At 46.3% G+C, this 16791-nt stretch overlaps 1 protein-coding gene across 2 annotated transcripts in view; it reads left to right on the top strand.

Moving 5' to 3' along the window:
* Positions 1 to 16791, top strand: part of RANBP17 (RAN binding protein 17) — a 1172021-nt gene that overhangs the window by 454003 nt on the left and 701227 nt on the right. The gene's annotated exons all lie outside the window — the stretch shown is intronic.

The following is a 16791-nucleotide window of genomic DNA, read 5'->3' as shown; positions in this document are numbered from 1 at the left end:
TGTTGTTTTTAGAGAGGCTAAGATCAGCCCCCCTTTTTCAATTAGAAACAGGATCATTGCTCATGCATGGCATAAGGAGGCTACTCTTTGTAAGCGCAGAGTAAGTGATTTGTAGTGGTGGCCTTCTATGCATCGATATATTAAAGACACAAACCTTGAGGAGAGGATGCTTACAATAAGTCTAACCAGTGTCAAGGGGTTAGGGTAGCATTCCAACCCATTGTTCATTTGCCCACCATGCCACTTCAGATTATACCGATCCATAGGCAAATCATTGTTTGCTAAGCTCTAGTAGGAACAGTCCAGCATGTACTGCCAAGTCTGGTCTTCTCTGAACTGGAATACAAGCAACCCAGGTCCGGTCTTGCCCTGATTGGGGCTCTTCCAGCAGGTGTAGCTTGGTTCCGGTGGCACAGCGCCAAGGGACCCACGTCTGGGAATTCCCTTGGCCACTTTTAGGGCTGTATATCAAACACACCAAAGGTGATGGGAGGATGCCTGCAATATGTCTTTTGCTTATGTTCTTGACCAGAGAGGACCTGGCTTCGCAGATCAGTCGGGACTGCCCCTAATGGAGCTAGGTCAAGTCAGATTTGCATATGGCTGGATCTGATCTGAGGTGTCATGGTGGGCAAAAGAATGCTGCCTAGAGCGATTGCCAGTTGCAAGCAACAGCTGCTTACCTTCTGGTTGTCTGCGTTGTTCCCATGCTTCTGTGCCGTAAGTTTGCTGTCAACGGCGGCATAATTACCCAGCATTGCATAACAGTATCATTTTAGGAATTTCGTGTCACAAACGTGGCGCCAGCTTAATACAAATTTCCTCCTGGCCTAATGTAAATGGAACTGAGCTGGTGACGACAGGGCTAGCTTTTAAATGAACACGACCCACCCGTGTGTTTAGTGCAAACTCCATTTGCAGTCAGGGTCTGTTCTGTGTGTTTTGCTCCGCGCTGCACTGTACGGCATACTTACTACGTCGCCTATCCGACGGCTGTGGACCTCCATTTTCTGTCATAATAGCAGCTGCCCAGACCAGGTGAATAACACAGTACTTCATCTTATTTCCCTGGCCTTCTTCCACCGCCACACCATAGGCCTAAAGTAACAGTCCAACGGTGCCTGAGTAACACGATCACGTCTGTTGAGGCCAACATGGGATTATCTGCTTATCTAATGGAGAGGTGGGGTAAGAAGACCGGCTGGAAACATGCACAGTGGAAAGAAGTGCGTTAAATCAGCTTGCGGACCCAAAGGCTTCCATGTTCATCTTTAGTAATGTTGGGCCATATGTACAAACACTTTTTCCCATAGACACAGAATGGGGAAAAACCTTTGCTACATCTGGCCCATAGTTCGTTATCAGCAATACTTTCATGGAAGAAGTCTGCTGTGTCTTGACCTCTTCTCCGAACAGATCTGGGCTGTACGTAAAGCGGAAAGACGTAATCGCTTATTGGCTGCTGCTTATAGTTCAGCGCGGCCATTAGCAGCAGGAAGAGCTGTGCAACAAGGGAAGGCTTTCTCTGCGTTCCTAATGGAAGCTAGGTAGAAGCTGGCATGTATAATGGATTTCCTTTTGTGTCCGTTTTTTTTCCTGTGCTTCTTAAACCTTGTCGGCTGAGTATGGCCGGTAGAGCTGAGGGACACCTACTATCTACCATTTCATTTTTTACAGTGCTTCTTAGCTGTTGTACTCTGTGTATTTAATTATGATGGCTGCACGCAAGGTGAATGTTTAAGCATTTACATTCAGGGCGTAATTTTACTTTAAAATAAATAAAAAAGGTGGTGTGTGAATGAGAAAATTCAGTGACCGCTGTGTGCTTTAATAACATAGGGGCCTTTTTGGAGTATGGAGAGTAGTACTACAGCAGCACTCTTTTACGTACACTTACATGCCTTTGTGAACCAGCTGCAAATAGTCCATCTCCAAATGTGTAAAAGTACAAAGAGGGCACGATCTTTTAGATTTTAAATAATTGTATATGGATATTCACTGAATATTCTTCTTTTATTTGTTTGGGGCCACTTCACAAAGGTTTGTAAGTGTTTGTAACAGAGTACTACAAGACTACGGTTTTATATACTCTTACATGCCTTTGTGAATCAGCCCCCTATTCTCGTTATCCATCACTGTAGGAGATCAGCGTTTCAGCAGTCTGATTCTCAGTTTGTTTGCTTTTATGTGCCCCAAGTCGACGGTGGCTATCTAGTGCATTATTCTTAACTGAAGGGATTCGCGATGCTGTTCCTGGTAGGGGTTGTAGATCAAAGTTCAGAGAGGGTTATAAACGAGACACTGTGCTTTTATACCATAAGGGCAGAAATTACATGAGGGCCACTGGCAGCATTAAACTTACATTATTAGGTTTGAGTCTGCAATAGCATGTACTAGTGCGTGCATCTCACTTGCGAGACACTGTTGTTAACAAAAAGGGTTTGGAGCCCGCCTATTGCTTACCATTTGTTGGCTTGCGTGGCACTCTTCTTTACAGCTTTATAATTGGTCACTGCAGGTCTAGCATAATTTCCGTTCCTCTTTTTGGTGCAGGGACCAACTACTGAATGATTCAACTTAATCAGTACCCGGCCATTGCTCCAGAAGTGGTTGAGGTACTATTTCGTTCTTTTTAAATTCTAGTGCCCTGCAACCAGAAGGAGTGTGACTGGCAAAAACGTGCCTAGCTGGACAAACAAAATTACAAAGTTTTATTTTCAATAGTTAACTTTCTTTTATTTTGGCAAGTCTTCTTTTCTCACTTTGCATTCATGTTTTGTGTTGTTTTTGCTCGTGGGCGCTGTTTTCAAAAATTGACAATTATTTTGTTCTAAGTATTGAAAAACAACATTGTTTCTTTCTTATGTGTAATTTCCGAAATTATGCTTTAACACATAATTGTGCAGTACACCGCAGTCCAACCCACACCAATCCAGTCAGCCCTACTCCAGTGCACCTCAATGTACCCCACACCAATGCACCCCATTGTATCCCACTCAGTCCAATCCACCTCACTCAATCCAGTCCACCCCAATCTAGTCCACCTCACATCAATCCAATCCACCTCACATCAATTTAGTCAGCCTAGCTCCAGTCCACTCCACTCCAATCCAAACCACACACCCTGGTCCAAACCACGTACCCCAGTCCAATCCATTTCACAACAATCCAATCCCCCCAGCTCACCCCAATCCAATCTATCTCAAACCAGTCCACCCCACTCCGATCTGCCACAATCCAATTTGTCTCAGTCCAATCTGCCCCAATCCATTCCACCTCAACCCCCACCAATCCAATCCACCCCACTCCACTCCTGTACAATCCAACCTAGTCCAGTACAATCCACCCCACTCCAATCCACCCCACTCCAATCCACCCCACTCCAATCTAGTCCATCCCAATCCAATCCTCCCCAAACCAATCCAGTCCACTCCTCTCCAGTCCACTCCACTCCACTCCAAACCAACTCAATCTAATCAACCCACTCCAATACAATCCAATTTACCCCAATCTAGTCCTCCTGACCCAAATGCAGTACACCCCACTTCAGTCCTTCGCACGCCAATCCAATCCATCCCACACCAATCCAATCCACTCCACTTCAAGTCCAATCTACCTCACTACAATCCAATCTACCCCACTCTCTGATCCAGTCCAACCCAGTCCAATCTACCCTACTCCAATTCAACCCACCGTATTCTAACCCAAACCACCTGGTTTAAATCCAATCCAATCCAATACACCACATCCAAGTCCAATTCACCCCACTGCCATCCTCCACACTCCAATCCAATGCAATTCACCAAACTCCAATCCAGTCCACCCTACTCCAATCCACCCTCTCCCATCAATTCCACATTTCACTCCAGTCTACCCCACTCCAGTCCACCCACTCCAGTTCACCTCATTCCAGTTCATTCCATTCCAAACCTACCACACTCCATTCAAGTCTACCCCATCCAATCCACCTCACCTCAGCCCAATCCACCCCACGCTAGTCCTATCACTCCAGTACAATCCACCCACTCCAATCCAGTCCACCCACCCCAATCCAGTCCACCCACCCCAATCCAATCTAACTCCATTGCAATCTGTCCCACTCCCCTCTGCCCCACCCTAGCCCACCCCAATCCAGTCCACCAGCTCCAATCCACCTCACTCCACTGTACCCCAATCCAGTCTACCCCACTCTACTCCAGTCCACCCTATTCTACCCTACTTTATGCCACTCCACTGTGACACTGCACTCTGCGACACTCTCTGCCACTGAACCACTGAACTCTATCTCTCCTCTAGTCCCCTATTCTCCACTATATGACACTCTACTCCCTCTACTCCACTCTATGACAATCAATCTACTCTACGCCACACTACTCCCCCTCGCCACTCTGACACTCCACATCACCAATATTAATCATGCTGGACAGCAGCAACACTGGTGTGCAACATGACTAAAACACATTGAAAAAGCCAGTAGCTCTTGTATAAGTGAAACCTGTTGGCTATGCCACTGCTTGTTGTTTTAAGTGTTTAAGTGGCAGCAGAATAGCCAATGCCTTTAAATTGGTATACTAACAGCATTAATTCTGAAGCAGTTAAATCCAAATACAGTTTTTTAAAAACCTATTTTTAATTGCAGAAGTGCTATTTTACATTGTAGTTACCTTTCCAGTTTAAACAGTAAATGTGTGAATGCTTAGTCACCTGGACATTATTCTGATAAGCACTGGTTTACCCTTGGATATCCACAATTTCATAGCTGACCTTTGCATAGGAATGTGCTTCCAACAGGAATGCAGTCCTTACACAGAAAAGCAATTCCTGTGAGATTGGCCTTTTAGCCATCCCTTTTAAATGTGGTAGGGCGACCTAATTTAGAAAAAGAAATCCCACAAACTACTTTTAAATGCTAGAAATTCTGCTGGTCCAGTTCTATTCCATTCTATAACTCTATAGTTTGGACCAGTTCATCCAAAAAATTAAAATCTGCTTTGCCATCTGACATGCTATGTAACTTCTGGTAGACCTTGTTGGAATAAAGACTGCTTCCTTGTAGTTCTGCCACATTACTAATAAGAGCATGAGTGCCTGATAACACAGTCTCTCTTTGTTGAGAAGGAAGGACCAGAGCCCAGAAAGCTCTCTAAGACAAACTCCCCCAATGACTCACTGAGAAGTTCATAAATAATGATGATGAGCCACAAGTTCATGCTTGTTGCATACAGACAGATAAATTAACGGTCTGATAGAGACATCTAGTTGCAGATTCCTTACTTTAGGCAGTCTGCATCTGAAGATTTTTCTTGAGCAGTACCCCCACCGTTGGCGTTATCCATGCCAGATATGGGGGGTTATTACAACTTTGGAGGAGGTGTTAATCTGTCCCAAAGTGACGGATATACCACCAGCCGTATTACGAGTTCCATAGGATATAATGGACTCGTAATACGGCTGGTGGTATATCCGTCACTTTACCGTCAATTTTGGGACGGATTAACACCTCCTCCAAAGTTGTAATAACCCTCATGGTGTTGCAGGTCCTATATAGGTGCCACCCCTGCGTGCCGAGGTCTGTTCTTTTCTTTCTGCACCAGCCGGCGTTGATCTGAAGAAAGAGCTACCCCTCAATCACTTCTTGACTGGCCTTTTCTCGACTTTTTTCAGAGCTTTTTTTGAGTGTATCTACCCATGGTGCGTTGAGGGATGTCTTCACGTAAGACCGGATTCAAGCCCTGCGGTTCCTGCTATCGGGTGATGTCCGTGACAGATCTGCACCTCGTGTGCCTTTGGTGACTGGAGCATGACCACAACCTGCAGTCATGTTACGAGTGCCGGGGCATAAATCCAGAGCTTTGAGGGAGCGCTCCTTAAAGCTGATGGCGGCCCAGCTCTCAACTCAGCATAAGTTACGATCTCGGTTGAGTGGTAGGTTTCAGGAACGGTCACGGAGCCCCCCATTTTCTTCTTCCCACTTCAAGTCCTCGGGACGTTTGGGTAAGTAGAGGCATAAGAAGAAGTCAAAGAAGGTGAAATGTTCTTCTACTTCACCTCATCCATTGGCCGGCAAGACGAGGGAGCTGGAACGTCATTGATTGAGACCTCCATCTCTGGAAGCTACATCTGGGCCAACCTCATGCTCCCCTGAGTTTCCGGGAGCCACAGTGACCCCTGCCCATCTTAGAGTTTTATGAGACCATGTGCCTCATTTTTGAGTAGTCGGACTCTGCAGAGGCACCTTCAGGCCCGCGGAGTCTGAAGGGGCCCCATCAGGTTCCACACCAGCGGCTTCGGCTCTGAGGGGCACCAAGAGATCCATTCGTGGATCCAAATAGTCACTGGTTGTACCACTTTGACCTTTCCCAGTGACGGTTCTGATGTTGATGCTCCTGGCGCTGCTCGTTTCCCCGGGTGGTGCCGTCCCCACCCCAACGTGGCACCACCCCCATCCTCATTGCCAGCTCTGACACAGAGCTGGACGGGTGTCGTATGAAGTCGACTCTGGGGACGGCGGGGGGCCTGCCCCCTATGTTGGATCCTGAGCCTTATTACTGTGGGCTAGGTTATAGGGAGGAGTCGCTGGTCCCTCAAGAGTACTAGCTCCGAGACCCCATGGACTGGCATACAGACCTGGGTGAAGCCAGTGAACTGGATACCTCCCCAGATACTGGCATGCTCCATCCCCCCCTCCCATGTGGCTATGGAGTAGGAAGCTTCATATTCAATGGTGGTGCAAAGAGCAGCTATGGTCCTAGAACTTGAGCTGCCTTCAGGAGGCAGTTAGGACTAAACACCTGACAAGGGTGCTTCAACTTGGGGTTCATCCTCTGACCCCTGGTCCCCTTTAATGAAGTCCTTACGGATGTCCTTCTGGGTACTTGATCCAAGCCCAGTACAGGGGCTCCTGTGAACAGGACTATTGCCCGCTGCCGTCGACCTGCACCGGGTGACCCAAGTTCCCTCATGCAACACCCCAACCCTGAGAGCTTGATTATCCAAGCCTTCACTTCCCAGGGCGCGTTCCCTTCCGCAACCCCGGATAGGGAATCCTAGAGGTTGGACGCACTTGAGAAGAAGATGTTTTCTTCTAACAGCCTGGCATTGTGGTCCATAAACACCACATGGCTTTTGGGCTATTACTTCCACACACTGTGGGACACGGTTCCGCATGTGCTGCCACAGGTTCCAGAGGAGGCCCAGGCTACACTTTCCCAAGCAGTTGCTGATAGGAGAGACACAGCAGAGTTCACGATCTGATGTTGACTGGACACGACTGACTCACCGGCAGAGCGGTTGATTTGACGGTGGCTTTGAGGAGCTATGCCTGGTTGAGGATGTCTGTTTTTTTCGGGGGATGTCCAAACTAATTGTATGGACATGCCCTTTGATGGCACCCATCTCTTCTAAAAAGAAAGCAGACTCTGTGCTTGAGAGCTTCAAGGATGGTCAGGGCCCCCTTTCCGCAGCTACCTCCGAACCTTCCTAGTTGGACGATTCCCCATGAGGGACCAGTCGGAGTTAGGATCTGCCATCACCTGCTACGCTGGCAGTACAACATGCCAGACCAGTGGGTTTTGCAGATAGCCCGAAGCGGATGCTCCCTCCCCGTCAAGACTACCCCTCCATCCATGCCACAATCCTACGATCGGATGACAGAGGATCACCTGGCACTTCTCTGCGAAGAGATTACGGTTCCCTTGGTTAAGAGAGCCATAGAGAGGGTCCCTGTGCCAGAACTAGGTTGTGGTTATTATTCCCGCTACCTTCTGGTGTCCAAAAAGGACAAGGGCCTTTGCCCTATCCTAGTTCTTCCGTCCCTCGATTTCTTTCTCAAGAAGGGGAAGTTCAAAATACTCATTCTGGCTCCGGTCCTATCTGCCCTAGAACCAGGAGACTGGATAGTAGCGTTGGACTTGCAGTACGCATATTTCCATATCTCCGTCTTGCCTGCCCACAGACGTTACTTGCAGTTCACTGCAGCCCACAGACACCTTCAGTTCACTTTGCTTCCTTTTGGCCCTACCAGCACCTGTCAGTTGTTTACCAAGGTGATGGCTGTGGTCGCGGCTCATCTGCGCAGATCAGGGGTTTCAGTCTTCCCCTATCTGTATGACTGGTTGTTGAAGGTGGGTTTGCCCCAGACTGTCATCTCCCACTCCAGACTACGGCGGACTGCCTAAATTTGCTGGGGTTCACTATAAACATGCTAAAGTCACACCTGGCTCCCTCTCAGACCCAGAGATCAGAGTTGTTGTGGACACAGTGCAGTTTCGGGCTTATCCTCCTGAGGGGGAGTCCAGGATATTCAGACTACGATACCGATGTTTCAACCTCTAGTCTGGATTTAGGTAAAAATGACCCTGAAGCTGCTAGGCCTCATGGCTTCCCGCATCCTGCTGGTGGCACATGCCAGTTGGCATATGCTGGCTCTGCAGTGGGACCTGAAGTTCTAGTCGGCGCAGCATCAGGGCAATCTCTCCGACATGGTCCAGAACTCAGAGGGAACTGCACGAGATCTGCAGTGGTGGTTAACGAACCACGATTGGGTCAGCGGAAGATCCCTCTCTCTTCCCCAAACAGATCTGACAGTAGTAACAGATGCATCACTCTTGGGCTGGGGCGGCCACCTGGGACCTGGTAGAGGTGGAGATCAGAGGCTTCTGGTCTCCGGCGGAGTCCGGACTCCACATCAATATGTGGTACTCTGGGCGATTAGACTAGCATTGAAATCATTCCTTCCCTTTCTCAAAGGGAAGGTAGTTCAGGTGTTCACAGACAACACCACCGCTATGTGGTACTGCAACAGTCAGGGCAGGGTGGGGTTGTGGACCCCTTGTCAAGAGTTTCTGCATCTTAAGGCGTGGCGTGGACAACAGGGCATTTCCCTTTTGATGCAACATCTGGCTGGCCTTCTGAACGTCAGAGCAGACAAACTCAGCCAACAATGCTTAGTCATTCACAATTGGCGTCCCCATCAGGAGGTAGCGCAAGGTCTCTTTTAGCTATGGGTAGAGTCTTGGTTAGATCTGCTTGCATCTGCAGAGAATATGTCATGTCAGTAGCATTGCGTGTTGGAGTGTCCAAGGCGGCAGTTGCTCGGTAATGCTTTTCATCTCAAGTGGACCTTTGGCCTCTGTACGCCTTTCTGCCCATGCCACTTCTGTGCAGAGTTTTCAAGAAGATCAAGTACGACCGAGCCCAAGTAATACTTGTGACTCCAGACTGGGCACGAAGAGTCTGGTATCCCGAGCTATTGAGCATGGCCTTCAATCCTTAGATCGGACTGCCCCTTCGGGAGGATCTGTTGTCGCAGCAGCAGGAGAGTTCTTCTCCTGAACATGTCCAGTCTCCGCCTTCTTGCGTGGAGATTGAGTGGCGGCAGTTGACATCTTTTGACCTTCCGCCCAAAGTCTGTAACGTTATATTGGCAGCCAGGTGTCCCTCCACTAAAACGATATATGCCTGTCGTTGGAATCAGTTTGTGGCATGGTGCACCGACAAGTCAGTTGAACCTCTTTTTGCCCCTCTTACTCAGGTTTTGTTGTTTGTTCTTTCTTTGGCCCAGCAGGGCTCTGCTGTAGGCACTCTCAAACGTTATCTGTCTGCCATTTCTGCTTTTTGACGGTTGACTGATCAACCTTCCTTAAGTCACCAATTGTAAATAGGTTCCTTAAAGGTCTTACTCATATGTTGCCTCTATCTCTCTTTATTATGCCCCAATGGGATTAGAATTTGGTTCTGACATTCCTGATGTGCACTCTTTTTGAGCCTCTTCACAATTGTCCTCCCAGGCTTCTTACCCTGAAAACAGCCTTCTTGTGACATTACCTCTGCCCGCAGGTTGAGTGACTGCAGGCATTGTCATCTAAGCCGTCCTACCTTTCCATCTATCCTGACAAAGTGGTGCTTCACATGAGGGCCCCCTTTCAAGCAAAAGTGGCTACGTCCTTCCATGTAGGCCAGTTCATCACCTTGCCTAATTTTTACATACCCCTGCATCCTTGTGAGGAAGAGGAGAGACTCTACCGCCTGCCCCAAAAAGAGCATTGGCGTTCTACCTTGATCATACCAAAAAGTTCCAGGTGGATGATCAACTATTTGTTGGTTATCTGGGTGCAAAGAAAGGTCGGGCAGTACATAAGAGAACCATCTGTAGATGGTCATGCTCGGCACTAAAATGTGCTACGCACTGGCTAAGAACCAACCACCTGAGGGTTTGTGTGCTCATTCTACCAGAGCTAAAGTTGTGACCACTGCATTAGCACGCAGAGTTCCAGCCCTTGACATCTGTCAGGTGGCAACATTGGCCTCTGCGCACGTATACCGAACACTACTGCCTGGACTTTCTAGTATGATCGTAGTCTGCAGACCCACCTCAGGGGATGGTAGTGCTTGGGTATCTATTCTAAGGTAAGAAATATGCAACTAGATGTCTCTATCAGATGGACAAGTTACTTACCTTCGGTAACACCTTTTCTGGTATTGACAATATCTAGTTACAGATTCCTTACCGACCCACCATCTTCCCCGCTCTGGTAACTGATTTCTAGGGACAGGGACTCCCTTTCAGGACCCTAGTTTTGCAGCACCAGTGGCCAGTGTTCTTGATGGCTCTGCGCTTCTGGCGTGTAAAGTTGTGAAAAGAAACTGACGTCAGCACGCTAGGCTGCCTGTATAGGACCTGTGACATCATATCCGGTGCAGACTCTGCCGACAATGGATACGGAGCTGATCAGTGCCACTTAACGATGCCTCAGGATGCTGCTCGAGAAAAATCCGATCCAGACTGACTCCTGGGGGAAATTCTAAGGTAAGGAATCTGCAACTAGTTATTGTCTCTTCCAGATAAGGCATTACCGAAGGTAAGTATGATCCAAAAAATGTATTTCAGAGCTTGTAAATAACTATCAATGTGACCGAAAGCATCTTAATGAGCCCAGCTAAGGACAGTGTAACTTTGTCAAACATCTTTTGCAGCCTTTGTAGTGGAAGACTGTGATCCACAAGAGGGTTAACCAAGAAAAACTTGCTCATTAATCATGTGATTCACATCTTGCTTCAGCCTCTGATAGCTCCTTTCCCTGATCAGAGTAATTTCTTTGTTATCAAAATTATTCACAGATCCACAGCCATAGTACTGTGTTTGATCATTCCTTGCGACCTGACTCTATTTGAGATAACTTTCCTCCACTGCGCACATAGAAAGGCCAAGAAGCCTGCTTCAACCTCGGCGGTGCCTAATCGTGCCTAAAGTTTCTTCACCGCCACTGTTTTGATAACTCAGTTTGAGCTGATTCCAATTCAGAACCTAAGCCTGCGCCTTCTATCACCATGTCAACCTAGTACTGCACAGTGATCAGTTCTGCTTGCCGACTGGTCCTGGTAGTTCAATCCAGAATTATAAAATTAATAAAAATATTATTAAATATTGAAAATTCTTTTAACTGCTTAGACAGTACTAGACCTATGAAGCTCCCATATTATTATTTGAGACGTTTTCTTTAGTGCAACATGTTGAATCCTAAATATCATCTAAAAAGCAATATCCCTATTGCATTGCCTTAGAAAGGAAGTAAGGGTTAACACTATTTAGAGAGGAAGCATAACACTCATTTGCGTATGCTGCATGGTATAGTCAATTTTTGTATGGACAACAAAATATGTGCTGCCCATCCCACCCTTGCATGCATGCTTCTCAACACACGATCACTCAGCAAACACACAATCGAAATATGAGACCTGCTAAGCAGCGACGCACCCAACATCCTTTTTATCACAGAGATCTGACTCAACCCCTCATCAGCTGTGGCATCGCCACAGCAATCCCAGCGGGCTACAAGATCGATCGATGGAACCACCTTCACAAGCAAAGAGGAAGTCTTGCTCTCATCTTTTAAGAATCCGTCAAATGTACAACATCCACAGAGAATGCCACCCCATTCATCAAACATATGCACTTCAAGCTGCAAATCTTCGAAAACTTCACCCTCCCTTACCGACCATCCGGACCGTGAGCCTCCTTTACCAAGCTCATTACCGACTTTGTCGCTCCGCTCACTATCCACTCCAGGCCCTGCATTTCCCCTCGGTGACCTCCACTTTCACCTGGAATACCGAAACAACTCCGGCTCCACAGTACTCCTCGAAAACTTGAGCAACATCTGAATCACCCACCTCTTCTCAGAACCAACACACACAGTAGGACACCCACTTGACCCCATCTTCTCGAAAAGCAACAACACCAAATACAACTTCACCATACTGCTCACATAGAGTGACCACTCTGTCGTCCACTTCCAAATCAACACACCTCAAGTCAACGCCCCTACCCCTACCCCTGCCAGGTTCAGGATTCCAAGGCACAGCTGGGGCAAAATCACAGAAGCAGCTGGCTGAGCACCCTCAACACAGACCAACCTAGCCACATAGGAAACCTCAACAAGGACATCAACAACTTCAGCAACTGAATCAAGACCTGCACAGACTCCTGTGCACTGATCAAAGCCAACGGGCTTAGTTGATCAAACAAGCAGGGCAGATGATACACAGAAGACCTCAGAGATCACAAATGACACTGTAAACAGCTATAAGGAAAATGGAGAGCCAGCCACAACACCACTGACAATACTCCCTACAAGGCTGCACTCAGAAGCTATCACCGGCAAACCAGAGACACCAAGAAAAAAACACTAGTGGACCACATCAAAGGAAGCTCCAACAGCTTCAAAGAGAGCTTCTCAATTGTCAAGGATTCCACCTCAGCCACTGTCAACAACATTGCCGCCTCCCAACAACTCTGCAACAACCTATCCAACTTCTTCCACAGCAAAATTGCAAACATATATAGCAGCTTTGCACACCAACTCAACCACAGAGAACTCATCACTTATCTACTCACCACCAATGAATACAGCCACCTGATTGAATAGACAACCCTCACCAGAAACAACACAGCAGGAATCTTGCAAAACATCCACTCATGGGCCCTAACAAACTCATGTCCCCACCACATCTACAACCTGGGAACATCACCAATCAGCACCACCTTGGCTCACATCATCAACACCTCAATCTCATCCACCACTTTCCGAGATGCATGAAATTTACATAAATCAATGCTCTCCTCAAGAAGCCCACAGCCGTCCTGAATCAACTGAGCAACTTCCAATCCATCTCTCTGCTCCCCTATCAAGCCAAAGTAATTGAGACGTCATCAACAAGCAACTCACAATCCACCTCGAACTTCACCATCTTCTAGATAACACTCAATTAGGATTCAGAAAGAACCACAGCACTGAAACAACACTCATTCCGGCCACAAATTACATTTGAATCATGCCGGACTGAGGAGCAACAGCGGCGGCTCTCATCCAGCTCAACCTCTCTGCAGCCTTTGACACTGTCTCCCACAAAACCCTCATCAGAAGATGCCACAAGATTGGCATAAAAGGATCCATTTTCAAATGTATCAGTTTGTTCCTCACAGGAAGAACCCAAATGATCAGGCTGCCACCCTTCACATCAAAGACCAAGAAAATGATAGGATGATTCCTGCAGGGACCGTCCCTCAGCCCAACCTTTTCAACATATACATGACATCTCACAACAACTTTATCAGATCACAAGACATCGCTGTCATCTCCTACGCCAGTGACACCCAACTCATCCTCTCCCTGATGGAAAAGACAGCCATCATCAGAACCAAGTTCACCAACTGCACGACAATGGCAGCAGAATGGTTGCGCACAGTCTACCTGCAGCTCATCTCTGACAAAATGGGTATACTGGTTTTTGGCAACAAGACTTCCCCATGGGACTCCACCTAGTGGCTGTCAGAACTAGGTCCAACACCAACAACCACGAGCAAAACAAGAAATCTAAGGCTCATCCTAGATGACAAGCTCAACGTGACACTGCAGTGTGCACATTTTGCCTTCACAGCTATGCATGCTGTGAAAAAACTTTAAATGGCTGCCTCAGAACACCAGACAGACCATCACACAAGCACTCATTGCCAGCAGGCTAGACTGTGGCAATGCTCTCTATGACAGTATCTCCACAAAACTATTTAGACGCCAGACCATCCAGAACACTGCTGCAAGACTCATACTCGACCTCTACACAACATCCACATCACACCACACCCCAGAAAGCTTCCCTGGCTCCCCATTCATAAGGACAGCCAATTCAAACTTCTCACACACACATACATAACTCTACACAACGCAGGGCCAGAATACCTGCACAGCCACATAAATTTTTACCAACCCACCAGACACCTACTCTCTACCTAACTCTCAAAGGTGCACACTCCCTGCATCCGCAAAAGCAAAACTGGAGATCGCTCATTCTCCTGTGTCTTAACCAAGACATGGAATGACCTCCCTTAACACAGCAGAGTCTGCTCCTTACTTCTTGTCTTCCGCAAGAAGCTGAAGACATGGCTCTTCATGTAAGCATGTTGATGACCGCACAAATACACACCTTCCCAAGGACATGGAAACCCTCTTGAGTGATTAGTATGCTATACAAATCAACATAACTTAACATGATTCATTCTTCTCGTTTATTAAACAGCTGTTTGACCTTTCAGTTAGCCTGCTTATATGTCTTTATTCATACATTTCTGCACTTTTGTCACAATTTTTCCAAATGTGTATAGCACAAATGCACTGTTGGTGTGTATATTGCTTTTTTGACCATTTTTAAATCATTTTTATTTGGTTGTAAATGCTGTTGACCGCGATATTGTTTAATATGAATTTCACTAATGCAGTTCGCTCCAAAATGGTTAATTTGTTAATAATTTTGTTTAGACAATACTTTAATTGGAATTGTTCAAGTCACAAGGAAAATCTGTTTACTCATAACAAAAGAATTGAAGCAATTGTCAATAAATGTAGCCTTTTAATTTAATCATATGATTTCCAGGTCCTGCATAATATGATCTGCTTGTTTAACAAACGTATCTGGAGAAAATGATGGATTAATTGACTGATGGCTAAAGTTTCTTTGCAATAGAATGGTTTACCCATTTTGATTTGATTTGTGTGAAATAACTTTCTCTAATAAACAATTTGCTCGGAGGCAATAGAAAGAATGAGTGGCTATCAAGGCAAACTTAATTAGTCTATGCTAGATTGATATTACTTGGGGAGTCTTCATTTTAATTGTGGAGGGCTGGATACCAGGAGTTTGTTTCATTATTCTTTCCGTTCAAACACTATTGTGTAACTACCTATGGAATAATAAAATGTGAATTCATTTTAATAAATGTTTGTAAAGTGAATTAGCTTATTATGTCGGTCTAAAAATGATTCCTTTAATTATTCTGGATACTTAACTGTTACTTCCATTTTATTGTTGTTGGTCTGTAAATGTGATTTGCTTGCGCGCTGCCAAGCTAATTAGAATTTGCAGTATGATTTAACATACTCTTTGAGCAGCACGGAAAAGCTGTTTATCCTGTAAACTCTATCTCTGTTTACAGAGGCAAAGGCTTCGGATAAAATGTTTTTGGCCCAGGTAAATAGTGTGATGAGAAGGTGAGTGAGTGTCTCCTCAGCAGTTTGACTCGCCTCACGCTGCACAATAAAGTCTGAGATATGCACACACAGCAAATGGATACGCCAAATAGATGAATTCAGCAGTCCATAACGATGCAACAAACTGATTATTGTAAATAACGACACAACCTTTTTTATTGGCCAGGTGGGCGTGTTCTAGAGTGAGGTGCCTGCAATAAGGGCATATCTCGAGTTGATTGCACATCGCAAAAATGTGCTGCCTCCAGCCCACCACCAACCCCCCCCCCGTTTGTGTGGAACATTTTCATATTGCGTAGAAGTCACGTTTAGCTTTGTGGGTCTAAATGTGGGACTGCATCGGCGTGAAGTCTCTGGGGTACCCTACCTGGCTACCAGAATCATTATTGCTGCTAGGAGTTCTGTCCTCTTCATCCCGTTTTTCTTCTTAGAATTCTGATGAACCTTGTGGATTTTTAGGGCAGCTAGCTGCCAAGGTGACTCTTGCTGGATAAGCCTTCCACCGTGTTAGAGGTTCTTCTCTGAGAAATTAACCCCCAGCAGAGCTTTAGAAAGGGTCTGAGTGGGTCTTTTTCTGAATATGTCGATGCACCATCTATGTGCACTTTTGCCCACGGGTTGCATGCCCTCTCCCCCACATCTGTTTCTTTCTGTGCGCTGTGGTCACCCTAGCCCTCTGACCCCCAAGTGCGATCTTTTTAATTACACCTCATTGCCGTATGATTCTGAAATGAGTAAGGGCAGTTCGCACAACCAGTGCTGAACCTGTTATGAGATATCTTACTCTCTTAATTTTTTTAAAAACCCTTTCAATCTTTTGATCCTGGCCAGTGACCTGCCATTCAGAAGGGACAGTCAGAATAGAATAACGGGTTTCTGTCTGAGACCAGTTGAGTCAACCATCAATGGGTGGCTCTGGGCCCACGCCTACTATGTCATGTCCACTTTGAGTTGGTCTCAGATAAAGCACGTATAAGCCAAGAAATCAACTTCTGTGGACCTGCTGGCAAGGAAACAGTAAATGCTTTGCATTAGGAACCCAAGTACTATGTCAGGGTCAACACACAAAATATTTCTAATGCAATAAGGGTAAAATAAGAAAAGTTTGGCTTATTTTCTCTCTGCAGTTGTACGGCACAAAATTGCTGTACTGTGCATGATGATGTAATTGATGGAATTAGTCACCTATTTGATTAATATTTAAGTTTATGAAATGTGCTCTTCTTGATTGGTTTTGTCTCCCTTCGTT

This window comes from Pleurodeles waltl, chromosome 7 (genome assembly GCF_031143425.1).
Source record: "Pleurodeles waltl isolate 20211129_DDA chromosome 7, aPleWal1.hap1.20221129, whole genome shotgun sequence".
In the NCBI taxonomy this organism is placed as follows: Eukaryota; Metazoa; Chordata; class Amphibia; order Caudata; family Salamandridae; genus Pleurodeles; species Pleurodeles waltl.
The sequence above is the reverse complement of the archived record's forward strand: the minus strand, read 5'-3'. Positions and strand labels throughout refer to the sequence as shown.